General features: G+C 34.7%; 1 pseudogene; it reads right to left on the reverse strand.

The window, feature by feature from the left end:
• Positions 1–3,136: 3,136 nt before the first annotated feature.
• LOC111094488 lies at positions 3,137–9,035 on the reverse strand (annotated as a pseudogene).
• Positions 9,036–15,357: the final 6,322 nt, after the last annotated feature.

Below are 15,357 nucleotides of genomic sequence, written 5' to 3' on the forward strand. Positions count from 1 at the left end.
ACACTTATATCTTACAATTCTGAAGGCGGAAAGTCCAAGATCAAGATGAAGGCAGATTCGTATCCAGGAAAAAAAAAAAAAAAAAAGATTCATATCCAGGAAGGGTCTGCTTTCTGGTTCAGAAATGGCTTTCTTCTCCAGGTGTCTTCAGGTAGCAGAAGGGCAAGAGAGTTCTCTGGGGTCTTTTATAAGAGCACTAATTTCCTTTATGAAGATTCTGCTGTCATGATCTGATCACCTCCCAAGAATCCTACCTCCAAATACCATCACACTGGGGATTAGGTTTCAACATATGAATTTTGAGGGGTCACAGTCTCCAGAATTCTGCCCTGGTCTCCAAAATTCATGTTCTCGTCACATGCAAAATAAATTTATTCCATCTGAACAGCCCCAAAAGTCTTAAGTTATTTCAACAGCAACTCAAAGTCTAAAGTATGAAATTTCACCAAAATCAGACACAGGCAAGACTGTATGTATGACTCATCCTGAGGCAAAAAAAAAAAAAAAAAAAAAAAAAAATTGCTTTTCAGATGTGAATCTTGTAAAGCCAAATACATTACATGCTTCCAAAATACAATGGTAGGACATACATAAGAGAAACATTTCCATCTCAAAAGGGAGAAAGAAGAAAGAAGAAAGAGGTAAAGGTAAGTTTCAAATCTAATGGGGAAAATAATGAACCTCAAATCTCAAAAGTGACTCTCTTTAGCTCAAAGCTCTGTCTTCATGACCCTCTGGGGTTGCAGGGTCACTCCCACGCCTCCGGGGGACAGCCCTATCATGGCTTTCTGCCTGGCTCTCCCCAGTCTGACAGGTGGCCTCATCTTTTGAAATCCAGGTGGAGGCAGACATGAGCCTTGGACTTTTACACTCTGCTCTCTGGTGATGATTGTGGCTGAAGGATGATGCTGAATTGCTTGCTGTGCACTCCTGAGGGGAGGCCATTACTGCACTAGGGCTTACCAAAACCATACCTGGGACAGTGGAGGAGCCTGGTGCCAGAGAGTGAAGGGAGCGTGCAAAGATAAGTGGCAACTGGCATCATGCAGGGAAGTGTGCTGCTGGATCCCAGAAGCATGGCTCCTCCTTTGAAACTGCATTGTTTCCCAGGCCCTTGCATTCTGGGCCTGTGATCCATGAGGCAGCCCTGATGATCTCTGAAATGCCTTTGGCATCGTTCTTCCATGGTCTTAAACAATAGCTCCTGGTTTCTATTGAGATGGCTGACTTTGTATGAGTACAAATCTTCTTATCAAATGGTCAACTGGCCACACCCTTAGTGTTCTCATATTTTGCAATATGGATAGATTGAGAATTTCCCCCAATTTTAAGTTCTACTTCCTTTTTTTCTTAACAATTCAATCCTTAAGTCACTTCTCTCTTCGCATAGTTTACTATAAGCAATCAGAAGGAAACAAGCCAACCTTCAACATTTTGCTTAAAAATAGCTTCAAATAGCCAACCTAATTACCCACAAGTTCTACCTTCCACAAAGTAATAAAAGGCAAACACAAATAAAGTCTCTGATGCTCTATGACAAAGTTTGCCTTGCCTTCACTTTCCAATAATATGTTCAACATTTTCGTCTGAGACCTCACTGGAATGGCCTTTACTGCTCTTATTTGTACCAATACTCTATTCAGGATTACATAAATATTCTCCACGTTTGAGGCTTGAAGAAGCTGTCACCAGGATTGCCTTTAAAGGTGTAGGTCCATGGCAATATAGGCTTTTTCTAGCATAACTACGAAACTCTTCTAGGTTCTATCCTTTCTCTAGGCCCAATGCTGCCTCTTGATCTCTAGTTATTGTTTACAGAAGTATTCCACTTCTTAGAACCAGTATCTGTTTTAGTCCATGTGGGTTACCATAACAAAATACCATAGACTGTATGGATTAAATAACAACAATTATATCTTATAGTACTGGAGACTGGAAGTCAAAAATCAAGTTGCCCATAGATAGAGTCAGTCTATGGTGAGGGCCACACTCCGGTTCATAAATGGCTGTATTCTTGCTGTATCCCCACATGGCAGAAGAAGCAAGGGAGCTCTCTGGAGTTTCTTTTAGAAGTACACAAATCTCATCCATGAGATTTCCACCCTCATGACTTCTCAAAGTCCCACCTCCAAATATCATTACATGGGGCATTAGTTTTTAACATATGAATCTAGGGCAACACAAACATTTTTTTTAAAGATTTTATTTATTTATTCATGAGAGAGAGAGAGAGAGGCAGAGCCATAGGCAGAAGGAGAAGCAGGCTCCCTGAGGGGAGCCTGATGTGGGACTCGATTAGGACTCCAGGATCATGCCCTGAGCCAAAGGCAAATGCTCAACCACTGAGCTACCCAGGCATCCCCAAACATTTGGCTTTTAGCAAAGACAATATTATCTGGCTAGTTACTTACTTTGGTTAAGAAAAAGTCCCTTTAAGAGGTGTCTAGGTGGTTCAGTCAATTAAGCACAAGACTTTTGATTTAGGCTTAGGTCATGAGTTTAGAGTTGTGAGATTGAGTCCCACCTTGGGCTCCAAGCAGAGCATAGAGCCTGCTTAAGGTTCTTTCTCTCCTTCTCCCTCTGCCCCTTCTCTTATTTCTAAAAGGAGAAAAAAAAAGAAAAGAAAAGAAAAAAAAGAAAGAAAAGAAAAAAAAGAAAAGAAAAGAAGAAAAGAAAAGAAAAAAGAAAAGAAAAGAAAAGAAAAGAAAAGAAAAGAAAAGAAAAAGTTCCCTTAAGATCTGTAAAGTAAGGCCAAATGTAATCCATGATTAACCAACACATTTTCAGGAGAAAGTAAATTACTTAAAAATATCACAAACTAGTATTGTAAACTACTGTCTCTGTAAGGGAAGTTGTATATTTGTAAGAAGGTTATCAGAATTCTATAGTTTAAAAGAAAATAACCCATTAATTCATGCATTGAATTATCAATTAATGTAATTGTTTTTTAAAGATTTTAAAGACTTCAGTTTTAAACATCTATAAGACATTCACCAATGTATTTATTATTTTACTTTTAACATTATAAATTTAACTTCAAGTGACAGAAGAAACAAGTTTATGTAATGAGATTATATTTTAGCAGTATGTCTTCGAATAGGGAAACCAAAAAAAAAAAAAAAAAAAAACCTTACTACCACCAAAATAAACCAACCAACCTAATTTATTAGGCATGTCTACATTTTCCTTCACATGATTTTTTTGGGGAAATTTCAGTTTCAAAGAATCAAGTCCTTGGAAACAGAGCAGCTAATCTTTCTAAAACTAAAATCCAGTATCTTAGATGCTCAAAATTCACAAACCCAATTGAAATGTCTGGTTGTCAGCCAATAGTGTCATGCTCAAGTCAGTTTCACACCACAGGGAATAATCTATAACTAATTTTAGTATGTACATTCCAATTCTAAACATAATTAGAGACTACCATTGCTATTCCTGACTGTGTTGGCAATTGTCTTATTGCTGAATTGTATACGATAAATTTTCTTTGGCAACTTTTTATACTATCAAATAACACAACTGGACAACTATAAAAGTTTGAATTAACTAAGTATTTGAAAAATTTAAGACTTCATTGTAATTATTTAAATGTAATTTCTTATAGATACATCTATAAGAAACATCCTAATGTACCATAATGACAACAAAAGAACAACTAATAATCATTACTAAAACTTTTCAGATATATGTACAGGTATAGGATTGAACTCAAACACCAGTGAAAATATTATGATGTTAGCTCTAATTCACTATCAGACTTTCTGTGATAAAGGATAAACATTAAATTTAAAAACTAAAATCTGGGTATCCAACAATTTTTTGGAAGGCTACTTTAAATGGATTAAATATGACCTAAAAATTGGCCAGAATATTTAATGAATTCTCATGATAATACCTCATAAAATTAAGTATACTGAAACTTAATAATTTTTCATTCTTGTTCTATGGAATAAACTTATTTTGGAGGCTTGGCAAAATATTACCAAGAAATTTAAACATGAAAGTCAAGACAACATGCATAAGAACAAAATCACCAATTTAAATAACACATGGTTTCCATTAAATATTACCAGTCCAAAAATCACACAATGTAAATTAAAATAGGTATAGCAGAAAATGCACTCAAGCATGTTCCCATTTCAAAGATAAATGATGGAAGTTTAGCCAGCAAAAATTCAAATTGGCATATATGCAAACAATTGTATGCAAACTTTATTGAGTAAGATATAAGAAATGACTTGTTTCAATAATTTTATGTACAGCTTGTATACATTTTAAAACAAGTAAAACTGAAAACATTTCTATGCAAAAGTCACAATAAAGTCCAATGACATACTAAAAATACTTTAAAAGTCTCACAAAATGGTCTCTCAAAAGAATAACTGAATATGGTATTCAATAAAATAACTGAGTAAGGTGTTCTTCTTGATCGGTCCTTTCTGTATTTTTGCTTTTTTTTTTTTTTTTTTTTTTAAGATTTAAGTTATTTATTCATGAGAGACACAAAGAGAGGGCCACAGACATAAGCAGAGGGAGAAGTAGGCTCCCTATGGGGAGCCTGATGCAGGACTTTATCCTGGATCCTGGGATCACCACCTGAGTCAAAGGCAGACGCTCAATCACTGAGCCACCCAGGTGTCCCAATCATTTCTGTTTTAACTGAAAAGACATCTGCCAATTTATTTTTGGAATTTCAGAACTTCTGACTTTCAAGGCATCACAAGCATTCTTTGCTTTGGCCAAACTGTGTTTCAAAGTATACAACTTCTTAGAAATATCACAAGATCCAATGAATGAAAACCCATTATACCCATTATAAACGACATAAAAATGGGCTCATTTCAAAGGGGGTGTCAATGCCCCATTCCCCATATTGTTCACACACATCTCCATCAAATCTCCAGTTAAAATAGCCATTCTCAGAACACCTTCTGGGAATGACAGAAGGTAATCAACCAGTGTGATTTTCAGTCTTCATGTTCCAAAGTGCTTCCCCTCTGCATCAGAGGAGGGGGGTCTTATTTTCTTTTCATATTCTTCTCTTGTAAATAACAACCATTTAATTTCATCCATACTGATAAGTGACCATGTTTTGATGAAGTGCTGATAGGAGACAGCCTCCACATATTCCTGCAGTCCTGTAGTAATGTCTCTATGGATTTGATGCATGTCTTCTCCTGAGAGCTCCTGGGGGTACTTGTGGTATCTTTTGCCTAATACCATCCAATTTACTTACCGATTCAGTCAATATCTCTTCCATATCAAGAGCACTTGTAACCCTATGTAGAAGAAAAATCAAGCTTTTACTTTGAGTAGTTATATCCCCACTAAGTCTCTCCTATTTGTTGTGTTTTGCATTAAGTTCCTGCTGAAATGATCTGAAGGCCAACATCCCAGGTGAAGATAAATTAACACCCTTCCCTTCTCTTCTCTGATTATATGGGGAATTGTCATGCTTCCTTTCCCTGAACCTCCTGATCCTTTTTGCTGATCATGTTATCACCACCTACAGTGAGATGAGCAGAGAAGGGCCTTGGAGCCAGTGGCGTGCCAAGGTACTGGCTGGAGAGCTTGCCCAGTAGCCCTTTGCAGCTGGCCTAAGTAAACAACTCAATTTATTGATTTACTTGTTAAATAACAAGTACACACACATATACTTGGCACAACTCCTAATGATATAGTGTATTCCTATGACAAATTTTGAAAATCAATAATATTAACTTTAGGAACTGTAGTAAATCTTGGTGTTTGGTTTTATGTTTAAAGGCGAAAGGCTCCTGGTGTTTGGTTTTATATTTATTTGGCTAGGACTTATGCTGTGTTTAATATCTGCTTTAGCTGCAGATGTCAGAAACTAAAATTTCTTCTGCAGCTTTTGTCTCTTTTGTTGTCTTGGATTTTCCTTGACACTCCTTTCTGAATAGGGTGCCCTATCAGGTTCTGGCCTCATAGAATGAATTTGGAAGTTCTCCTTTCTTTTCTATTTTTTGGAATAATTTGAGAATAGGTATTAACTTTTCTTTAAATATTTGATAGAATTCGCCTGTGATACCATATGGTCCTGTACTTTTGTTTGATGGGAGATTTCTGATTATGGATTCAATTTCTTAGCTGGTTGTTGGTCTGTTTAAGTTTTCTATTTCTTCCTGTTTCCGTTTCAATAGTTTATATGTTTCTAGGAATTTCTCCATTTCTACCGGGTTGTCCTTTTTGTTGGCATATAGTTTTTTTCATAATATTCTCTTATAATTGGTTGTATTTCTGTGGTGTTGCTTGTTATTTCCTCCTTCCTCATTTGTGATTTTACTTATTTGGATCCTTTCTCTTTTCTTTTTGAAAAGTCTGGCTTGAGGTTTCTCAATTTTATTAATTTTTTCAAAGTACCAGCTCCTGGTTTCATTGATATGTTCGATTGCTCTGTTGTTGCTGTTTTTGTTTTCAGTTTCTATATCATTCATTTCTACTCAAATCTTTATTATTTCCTTCCTTCTGCTAGCTTTAGACTTTGTTTAGAGGAAAGTCCTAGACTTAGCAATTAGACAACAAAAAGAAATAAAAGGCATCTAAATTGGCAAGGAAGAAATCAAACTTTCAGTAGTCTCAGATGACACGATACTCTATGTAGAAAACCCAAAAGACTCCACCACAAAATTGCTAGAGCTGATGGTCAAATTGAGTAAAGTCGCAGGATACAAAATCAATATAAAGATATCTACTGCCTTCTATACACTAGTAATGAAGCAGCAGAAAGAGTAATTAAGGAATCAGTTTCATTTACAATTGCACCAAAAACAATAAGATATCTAGGAATAAACTCTTAATAAAATAAAGAGGTAAAAGACTTCTACTCTGAAAACTATAAAAGACTGATGGAAGAAATTGAAGACAACATAAAGAAAAGGAAAAACATTCCACACTAATGCACTGGAAGAATATTATTAAAATATCTACACTTACCCTAAGCATTCTATATGTTTAATGCAATCCCTATCAAAACTTCATCAGCATTTTTCACAGAGCTAGAACCAGCAATCCTAAGATTTGTATGTAACCACTAAAGACCCCAAATAGCCAAAACAACCTTGAAAAGTAAAACAAAGCTGGAAGCATCACAATTCCAGACTATAAGTTATATTACAAAGCTGTAGCGATCAAGACAGTACAGTAGTGGCACAGAACAGACACATAGATGAATAGACCAGAAGAGAAAACCAAGAAATGACCTCACAACTATATGATCAGCTAATTTTCTTCAAAGCAGAAAAGAATATCCAATAGGGGGAAAAAAAGAGTTTCTTCAATAAATGGTGTTGGGAAAACTGGACAGCAACATGCAGAAGAAAGAAAGTGAAACAGTTTCTTATTCCATACAGAAAAATAAATTCAAAATGGATGTGAGGCAGGAAACCATCAAAATCTTAGAGGAGAACACAGGCAGTAACCTCTTTGACACTGGCCACATCAACTTCTTCCTAGATAGGACTCCTAGGGCAAGGGAAACGAAAACAAAAATAAAGTACTGGGGTTTCAACAAAACAAAAAACCTCTGTACAAAGAAGGAAACAATCAATAAAATTAAAAAGCAATCTATGAAATGGGAGAAGATATTTGCAAATGATAGATCTGATAAAGGGTTAGTATCCAAAACACATAACGAACTTGTGTGTTCCCCCAAACCAAATAATTCTATGGAATTAAAGAAATAAAAACAGCGGGGTGCATGGATGGCTCAGTTGTTAAGTGACCAACTCTTGATTTCAGCTCAGGTCATGCTCTCAGGGTCCTGTGACTGAGCCCCAGGTAGAGCTTCATGCTCAGTGCAGAATCAGCTTCAGGATTCTCTCCTTCTCCCTTTGCTCCTCCCCTCATTTGTGCTCTCTCTGTGTCTCTCTCTAAAAATAAATAAATAAATCTTTAAAAAAAATAAAAATAAAAACATCACAAGGATCAAAATATTCTGTGTAATCCTCTTGCTTAATATTTAGTTGTATTCATTTGGCCCAATCAATTTCTAGTCAGTCCTTTGTTTTCTCGGTGAAATAGAAATTATACCACATGTTCATTCAGTTTATTACACTGTCAGAATTAAATAAAATGTGTTCAAGATGTTAAGTTGTCTAAATAGGGAAACTGAATTTGCCAAGTATAGCCTTCTCAAATGCTCCCAAACTGAACAGTAGTGCATATATTAATAGTGTTGACATGATTAAGATAACATGTGAAAACACATAGAAAATTATGAGTTTGAAAAATAACTGATGCCATTTTTTTAATCAAGAGTTGTGTTACTCTTATGTATTCTGTGCATATACATTCTTTTGATTGTGAATCAACTTTTAATTAACTACAAAAGAATTCTCTAGTTCTAGTCATGAATCCTGATGAAATAACATCTTAACCCCAGGGGCATGGAAATAAATCAATCTCGCTCCAATGTAATAATCAGAGGAACAACAATTTCTCCACATAGCAGTTAAATCTGCTGTACTAAAAATCTTGTGTGAGGTTTATACAACAATCCTTATTCCCAGCACACTGGACCAAAATAGATTATTTTAGAACTAAAATTTCTCCACACTATATAAATCGGATTTCAATTTAAATTCATTCTAAGCCCATCTATAACTTTTAGATCACTGCTTTTGGGGAGTGTTGATGCAGAAAATCACATTATTTAAAGGGAAATGTTTTAAGATGACTTTAATTTTAAAACTCAAAATCATATATCTTAACAACAGATACTGGATACGAAGCTTATCTCTGTACTCTGGGAGTTATACATTTTCCCTATCTCCTTTTAAGTCAGGGCATTCATTTAACTAGTCAATGTAAGATGTAGTAAAATTCCTGGCTACAATTTATTCACAACCATTCGAAGAAGAATGGTTGATGGATTGATATATTCTGAAATTGTGTATTGAGCTAGAAGAAAACAAATCTGTAAAATATATAAATCTTTTGTCAGGCTTTACAAGTTCAAAACCATTTGAAGCTTTTCTACATCTCCTGATGTTTAAATACCTGTGTGATGACATATTGAGGTTAGAGTTCTCAATGAAGCAGTTCTGTGTATTTCAAAGCACTTGCATTGATTTTATCACTAGATAGCAGCTATGTGACAATTGATGGATTGTAGGGACCACAGTCCATTAACTCTACATGCCTATCTGTTATCAGCAGACTTTTAAAGTCTCCTTATTTTTGATTTGCACTTTTGATATTTACTAAAAAAGGCACACTTTTATTTGACCAATATATTTTATGCTCAAGAAATCAATGATATTAATTACCTAGAGTAGACTTAAGTAATATGTATCCAAATCGATTGGTGTGTCTTAGTACTTTATTTTAACCAATAACATAAAATAAATGTTGATTCCATAAAGAGACAGAGCATTGATTTTTATTTTCTGTTGAATTCTTAGTTCTTAATAAATCATCCTGTTTATTGATAGTATTGCTGGACATGGGGGAATTGTCGGTTGATATGTCATTAACAAATCTCAGAAGGCTAAATCCACTTCCTCACCAGCCCTCTATAATGTCAGTTGAATCTTTAACACAGAGGAATTATTTTATAATAATATAATTTACGAAAAAGATCAATAAATCTAAGGAGGCTGAAGGAACATTTTAAAATCATATTGTTAGGAAGTTTTGAAAATCTTAAGGTTTGGTTAAGTGTGGACAGCACTTTCTTCTACATCATCTTCTATTTCTTCTATCATCAGCAGTTTGATGGCTCTTTTTATACTAAATGCACTTAAAAGAAATCCACAGGATCTAGTGAGAAGGTAGTCAAATTTACATGGTATAAAAATCTAGATGGAGATGCTTTTACTATTATATACTAGCTGAATTTTTTAATCTTCTTAAATCCCAGTTTTGTTATCTGTATAATATGGGTAATTATAGCTATCCTGTTGTGAGAGGTACAGGCTGAGAGGACATAAGGTAGATTCACTGCAATAAGTCAATCATTTCATAGACCATAGTTTCAAGCAAAACTAATTTGGACATTTGATGTAACTGATAGATGTCAAAATAAGATCAGGTAGGAAAGAAAGTCTTTATTGTGGTCACAGAGACATAGTTAAAGCTTTATGAAGACCGAAAGGAATTTTTATGTGTGTGACAGCACAAACGTTCTCAGCTGAAGGATTAGACATATCTCAGAAAAAGTCTGGATTACATAACATACAAAATATAAAAAATAAATAAGGGTGCTATATTTCTTCTAAATTTCAGACATCAGATCTTAATAGTCTCATTAATTGATGAAATGGCATTAATGAGATGTAAATAAGCAAGTATTACATTAGGGAATTTGATATATTTGTATTCTATTTTTTATTAAAGTAATTGTAACAAAACACTATTATTGACAATAAAATATACTTTTAACATTAACCTGGACAATGGCCTATAGTTATATAAATTATTTTAAGATAAAATTACATATAAAGTCCTGTAATAAAAGGACATACAAATCTCACAAGTCTTATGAACTGTGAGTTAATATTAAAAATCAAGTCATTAGGAAATGTTTTTTTAATGTAAATTTTGTATTAGGAAAATTTTTTAAACCATAAAAATTATGGATGCTTTGATGAAAGAAGACCAAACAATCTGATCACAAAAAATAGAAATGTATAGGTCAAGACAAGGCAACCAAAAGTATTTTTGTTCAAAACAAAATTGAAGGACAAATAGGAAACTCAGTAAAATGTTCTCAACAAATGATACATGCTCATTTGTTATGTAGAATATACTTGAAAAAATATCAAACTATTCTTTTATTATTGAACTCACAAATATTATTTTTTGGTAACATGGTTTAACTGAAAAAAGATAATGCTGACAAAGCAGATATCTTGACACATTGCTGGTAGTAGTTTAAAATGGCATAATTCTTCTAGAAAATAATCATGAGCTTTAAACATATTCATGTTAACCAGGCAACTCCCACTGTAGAATCACTCCTAATTAAATAATTCCAAACGTCTGATATAGATGTTTTTGTAAGAAATTGTTAATAAGGGATCCCTGGGTGGCGCAGCGGTTTAGTGCCTGCCTTTGGCCCAGGGCGTGATCCTGGAGACCCGGGATCGAATCCCACGTTGGGCTCTCGGTGCATGGAGCCTGCTTCTCCCTCTGCCTATGTCTCTGCCTCTCTCTCTCTCTCTCTCTCTCCGTGTGACTATCATAAATAAATAAAAATTAAAAAAAAATTTAAAAAAAAAAAAAAAAAAAAAAAAAAGAAATTGTTAATAAAGCCCAACATATTAATGTATTCACTAGTTCTAGGTAACCTCAATTCCTTGAGGAAATGAAGGCAAAATTCAGCATTAAAATTTTGAGGGAAAAGACAAATATTCTAAGTGTTAATTGTTGTTGTTTTTTTTGATTCTTCATTTGTTATGTGGCATATGCAAAATTATCCCATTACCTGATGTTTGTACCTTTTTTTCAAAAAGACATTGATTATATAATGAATAATATACAATTTTAAAAAATAATTCACAGTCTATTATAGGGTAGCAATGAAATCATCTTGTGCTTCGTTGGTCTTACTAGTGACTTTTTCGAATATTTATCATAGTGAACAGTACCTTATTCTATTTGCAAGATGTAATTATTTACTGAACATTAAGTTCTGTGAAGTTCATACTTAGAGCTTCATGTTCAAATAAGAGGGAAAAAATATCTGGAAAGAGAATACAGGGACTGATACATTTACTGATAAAATCTATTTAATGATAGAAAATCTAATGAAAAACAGGTAAACACTGAATTTCTCTTCAAAAATGGGGCTAAAGTTTAAATAATTGATTTCTAGATATCTGCTTATGAACTAGTAAAATACAATATGCATCCAGACACCTTTATAATTGGTGGAAAAATAGCCTTAAGGAAGCACGCTAATACTCTTGTAATTCCTCCATCATTAAATGATACAGATACAGAAAGTCCATTTCTTTCATATTGTTATTCCTTATTAGAAAAAACTTTATTAATCACTTCTTCAGGATATCTTTTTATTGAAGTTCCTATCCACCATTTAACACACTCAGGTTGGAGGTTTGGGAAGCTTTTTCCAATCTTCTGTGTATCGGTTTGAATCTATACTATTCAGTTATCTCCCCATCCTCTCCCAATATGCTCCTCACTGAGATGGAGTACGTGTACCCCAAGTGAATGACACTTTGCTCTATCATTCTCCCAAATTATAGTCACCATTATCTCTCACCAAGACTGATCAAACAGCTACTCATACTGTCTCACTTTCAAGCATGCACTTTCTTTTTTTTTTTTTTTAAGATTTTATTTATTTATTCATGAGAGACAGAGAGAGAGAGAGAGGCAGAGACACAGGCAGGGGGAGAAGCAGGCTCCATGCAGGGAGCCCGACATGGGACTCGATCCCAGGTCTCCAGGATCATGCCCTGGGCTGAAGGCGTGCTAAACCGCTGGGCCACCGGGGCTGCCCAAGCATGCACTTTCATGACCTATCGTCCACAATTTACACCAGTATAATTATCCAGGGATATAAATAAGATTATATCTATCATTTGAATGCTTAAAACATTCCAAGGGCTTTGAACTGCATGTGGAAAATACGTAAACATTTTATATTTGCCTCGTAGTCTCTCCATGCTATAACTCTGACTTCTCTCATTTTATCAACTACAGACACTCTTATTCACTATGAGCTTGTCCTGGGTTGCCAAATTTAACAAAAAAGTAAAGAAAAAAAGAAAACATATACTTAAATTTAAATTTTAGATTTTAAAAACCCTCTTTTTAAAATTTAAGTATATGCCATGCAATAGTTGGAATATAGTTCTAGCAAAAAAAAGAAAAAGGTATTTATCTTTTTATTTAAAATTCAATTTTAACTGAATATCTTGTATTTTATCTTGCAATGATAATTCTAACTCCCAAATTCCTTTATCATCCTCAAAATTGTCCAGCTTATATACAATCACAGAGTTTTTTAACATGCTCTTCTCTGTATCTGAAATGTTCTTTCTCTAGGTTTTCACACATAACAAATGTTAAAATTTAAATGGCAATTAGGCCCCCAAATAAAACATATGTGAAAATTCAAAATATAAGGTTAAATAACCATATGCAGTTTTTTTTCAAAGATTAAAAAAGCCAATTTCACAAGTCTAGGACTCCTCCATGACCTCAAACATATAAAAAGGGACAGACACACACAAAAAGGGAGGATTTTGTGAGGAAAAATTCCTTGAGGAAGGAAGAGAAATTCAAAGCAGACAAAAGAGAACAAAGCACCTGTGGTAGCCTGAATAATGACCCTCCAAACATGCCTATGTCTTAATCCTGGGAACCTATGAATGTTAACTTTTTACAGCAAAAGATGTGATTGAATTAAAGATCTTGAGAAGGGGAGGTCACCCTGGATTCTCCAGATAGGTCCAACGTAATTGTGACGGCCCTTATCAGAGGGACCTGTGAAGAATCAATCAGAGAAGAGAGCAATGCAATGAGAGGGGCAGAGACTGAGAAGAGGTACCACATGAAGGCAGAGGAAAGGGCAAAAGCCAAGGAGTTCAGGCAGCTGGTAAAAGCAGGAAACTGCAGGGCAACGGATGCTCCCCTCAGAACCTTCAGAAGGAAGCAGCTCTGCAGATACTTTGATTTTAGCCCCATGAGACTCAGTCCTCAAGACTATGTAAGGATTAAATTTGTGTAGTTTGAAGCCATTCAACTCGAGGCAATTTGTGAGGGCGACCACAGGAAGCTGATACACCAGCAAACTCACAGTCCCTGCCCTTTTCTTGTTACATCTCCCAAACTAAAGCTGTCCTGCTCTTGGGGGAGAGAAATATCAGTTATTGCTAAATCAGGGTCACCATTTATAGTTAGACCACTGGATGTTTTAATTAATACGTTTTCAACTGAAAGTGAATTAAAGTTTATCTTTGAACCAAAATGGATCAGGAGAGTCACTGGATTTGCAAGTATTCTCAGAGTCTTAGAGTTGAACTTCCAGATCAGTGACTGTTCCTTTTAAAGAAATTCTATTCATGTTGGTCTTAAATTTGACATTCTGCGAGTGGCCCAGTTAAATTAATTCTCACTTAGTCATTCTTCTCTATTACTCTGAGTTCATCTTAAAATTTTGGTGGGGAGAGTGGTTTCAATCCTCAACCTCTTTTTACAACAAATATGATTAAATATTTTGGAATCTCTTAAAAATTAAGCTAAGCAAAATGCATTAAACCTTTTTAGTTAGCCATTGAAACAGTCTTGTTGACCAGAGAAGGTGCTTTTAGGCATTCCTTGAATGATAGATAGTATGTGTATTTCTCTTCAAAAATCAAGCACATAAATAAATGCATCTGGTAGCCTCTCTAGTCTGTTGCTAAGAGACGGCAAATTACGTGGTTTTAGAATTGGGGAACAAAGAAAATTACTATGTTTAAAGCATGTTCTAAAAAGAAGAGAAAAAAGAAAATACAACAGGATTTTTATCAAACACAAGCACTGCAAACATAATAGTATTCATCAGTATAAGATATTTCAATATGAGCACCCTTATGATGAGGGACAGGAGAGGAATGGTAATGATAAGCAGGATGACAAACAGAACTGAGAACATTAAGAAATTCTTATCTCTTTCAAAATCCAGAGGCATAGTACAAGCTTTGCTTTAATGTTAGGAAGACTGGGATCCCTGGGTGGCGCAGCGGTTTGGTGCCTGCCTTTGGCCCAGGGCGCGATCCTGGAGACCCGGGATCGAATCCCACATCGGGCTCCCGGTGCATGGAGCCTGCTTCTCCCTCTGCCTGTGTCTCTGCCTCTCTCTCTCTCTGTAACTATCATAAATAAATAAAAATTTAAAAAAAAATAAAAATTTAATGTTAGGAAGACTACTTACTTGGTTAATTTTTAGCACATTAAGCCAATTTCTTAAAATAGCATGATAAAACATCCTCAACATACCAATTCCATAGAAGTAAGTGAAAAAATTAGCACCTTGAGGAAAGATTCATATTTTGGCTACAGACAAGTGTCTAAAGTTAGCCTAGTCACTTTAAAATTATACAAATACAACATAAAGAATGCACTAAGGATAGGAAAAAAAAATACCATTGCAATTTGTCTGCAGGCTACTATTCTACTTCTATCTTATAAGTATTGGCTAATGCTCAAGACTCTGCCTCATTTGCTCTTTGTATTTTATACATTCTCCAAAGAAAGTCCATGTAAAAACTTAAAGTCAATAATTCACATCTCATTTTATCTCACTTAATACTAAACTGTATTTTTATATACTTAATGAAACACTAAACATCATTTTCTGAATGTTCATGATCATTTTCA

The sequence above is a fragment of the Canis lupus genome, chromosome 38 (genome assembly GCF_011100685.1).
Source record: "Canis lupus familiaris isolate Mischka breed German Shepherd chromosome 38, alternate assembly UU_Cfam_GSD_1.0, whole genome shotgun sequence".
NCBI classification, from domain to species: Eukaryota; Metazoa; Chordata; class Mammalia; order Carnivora; family Canidae; genus Canis; species Canis lupus.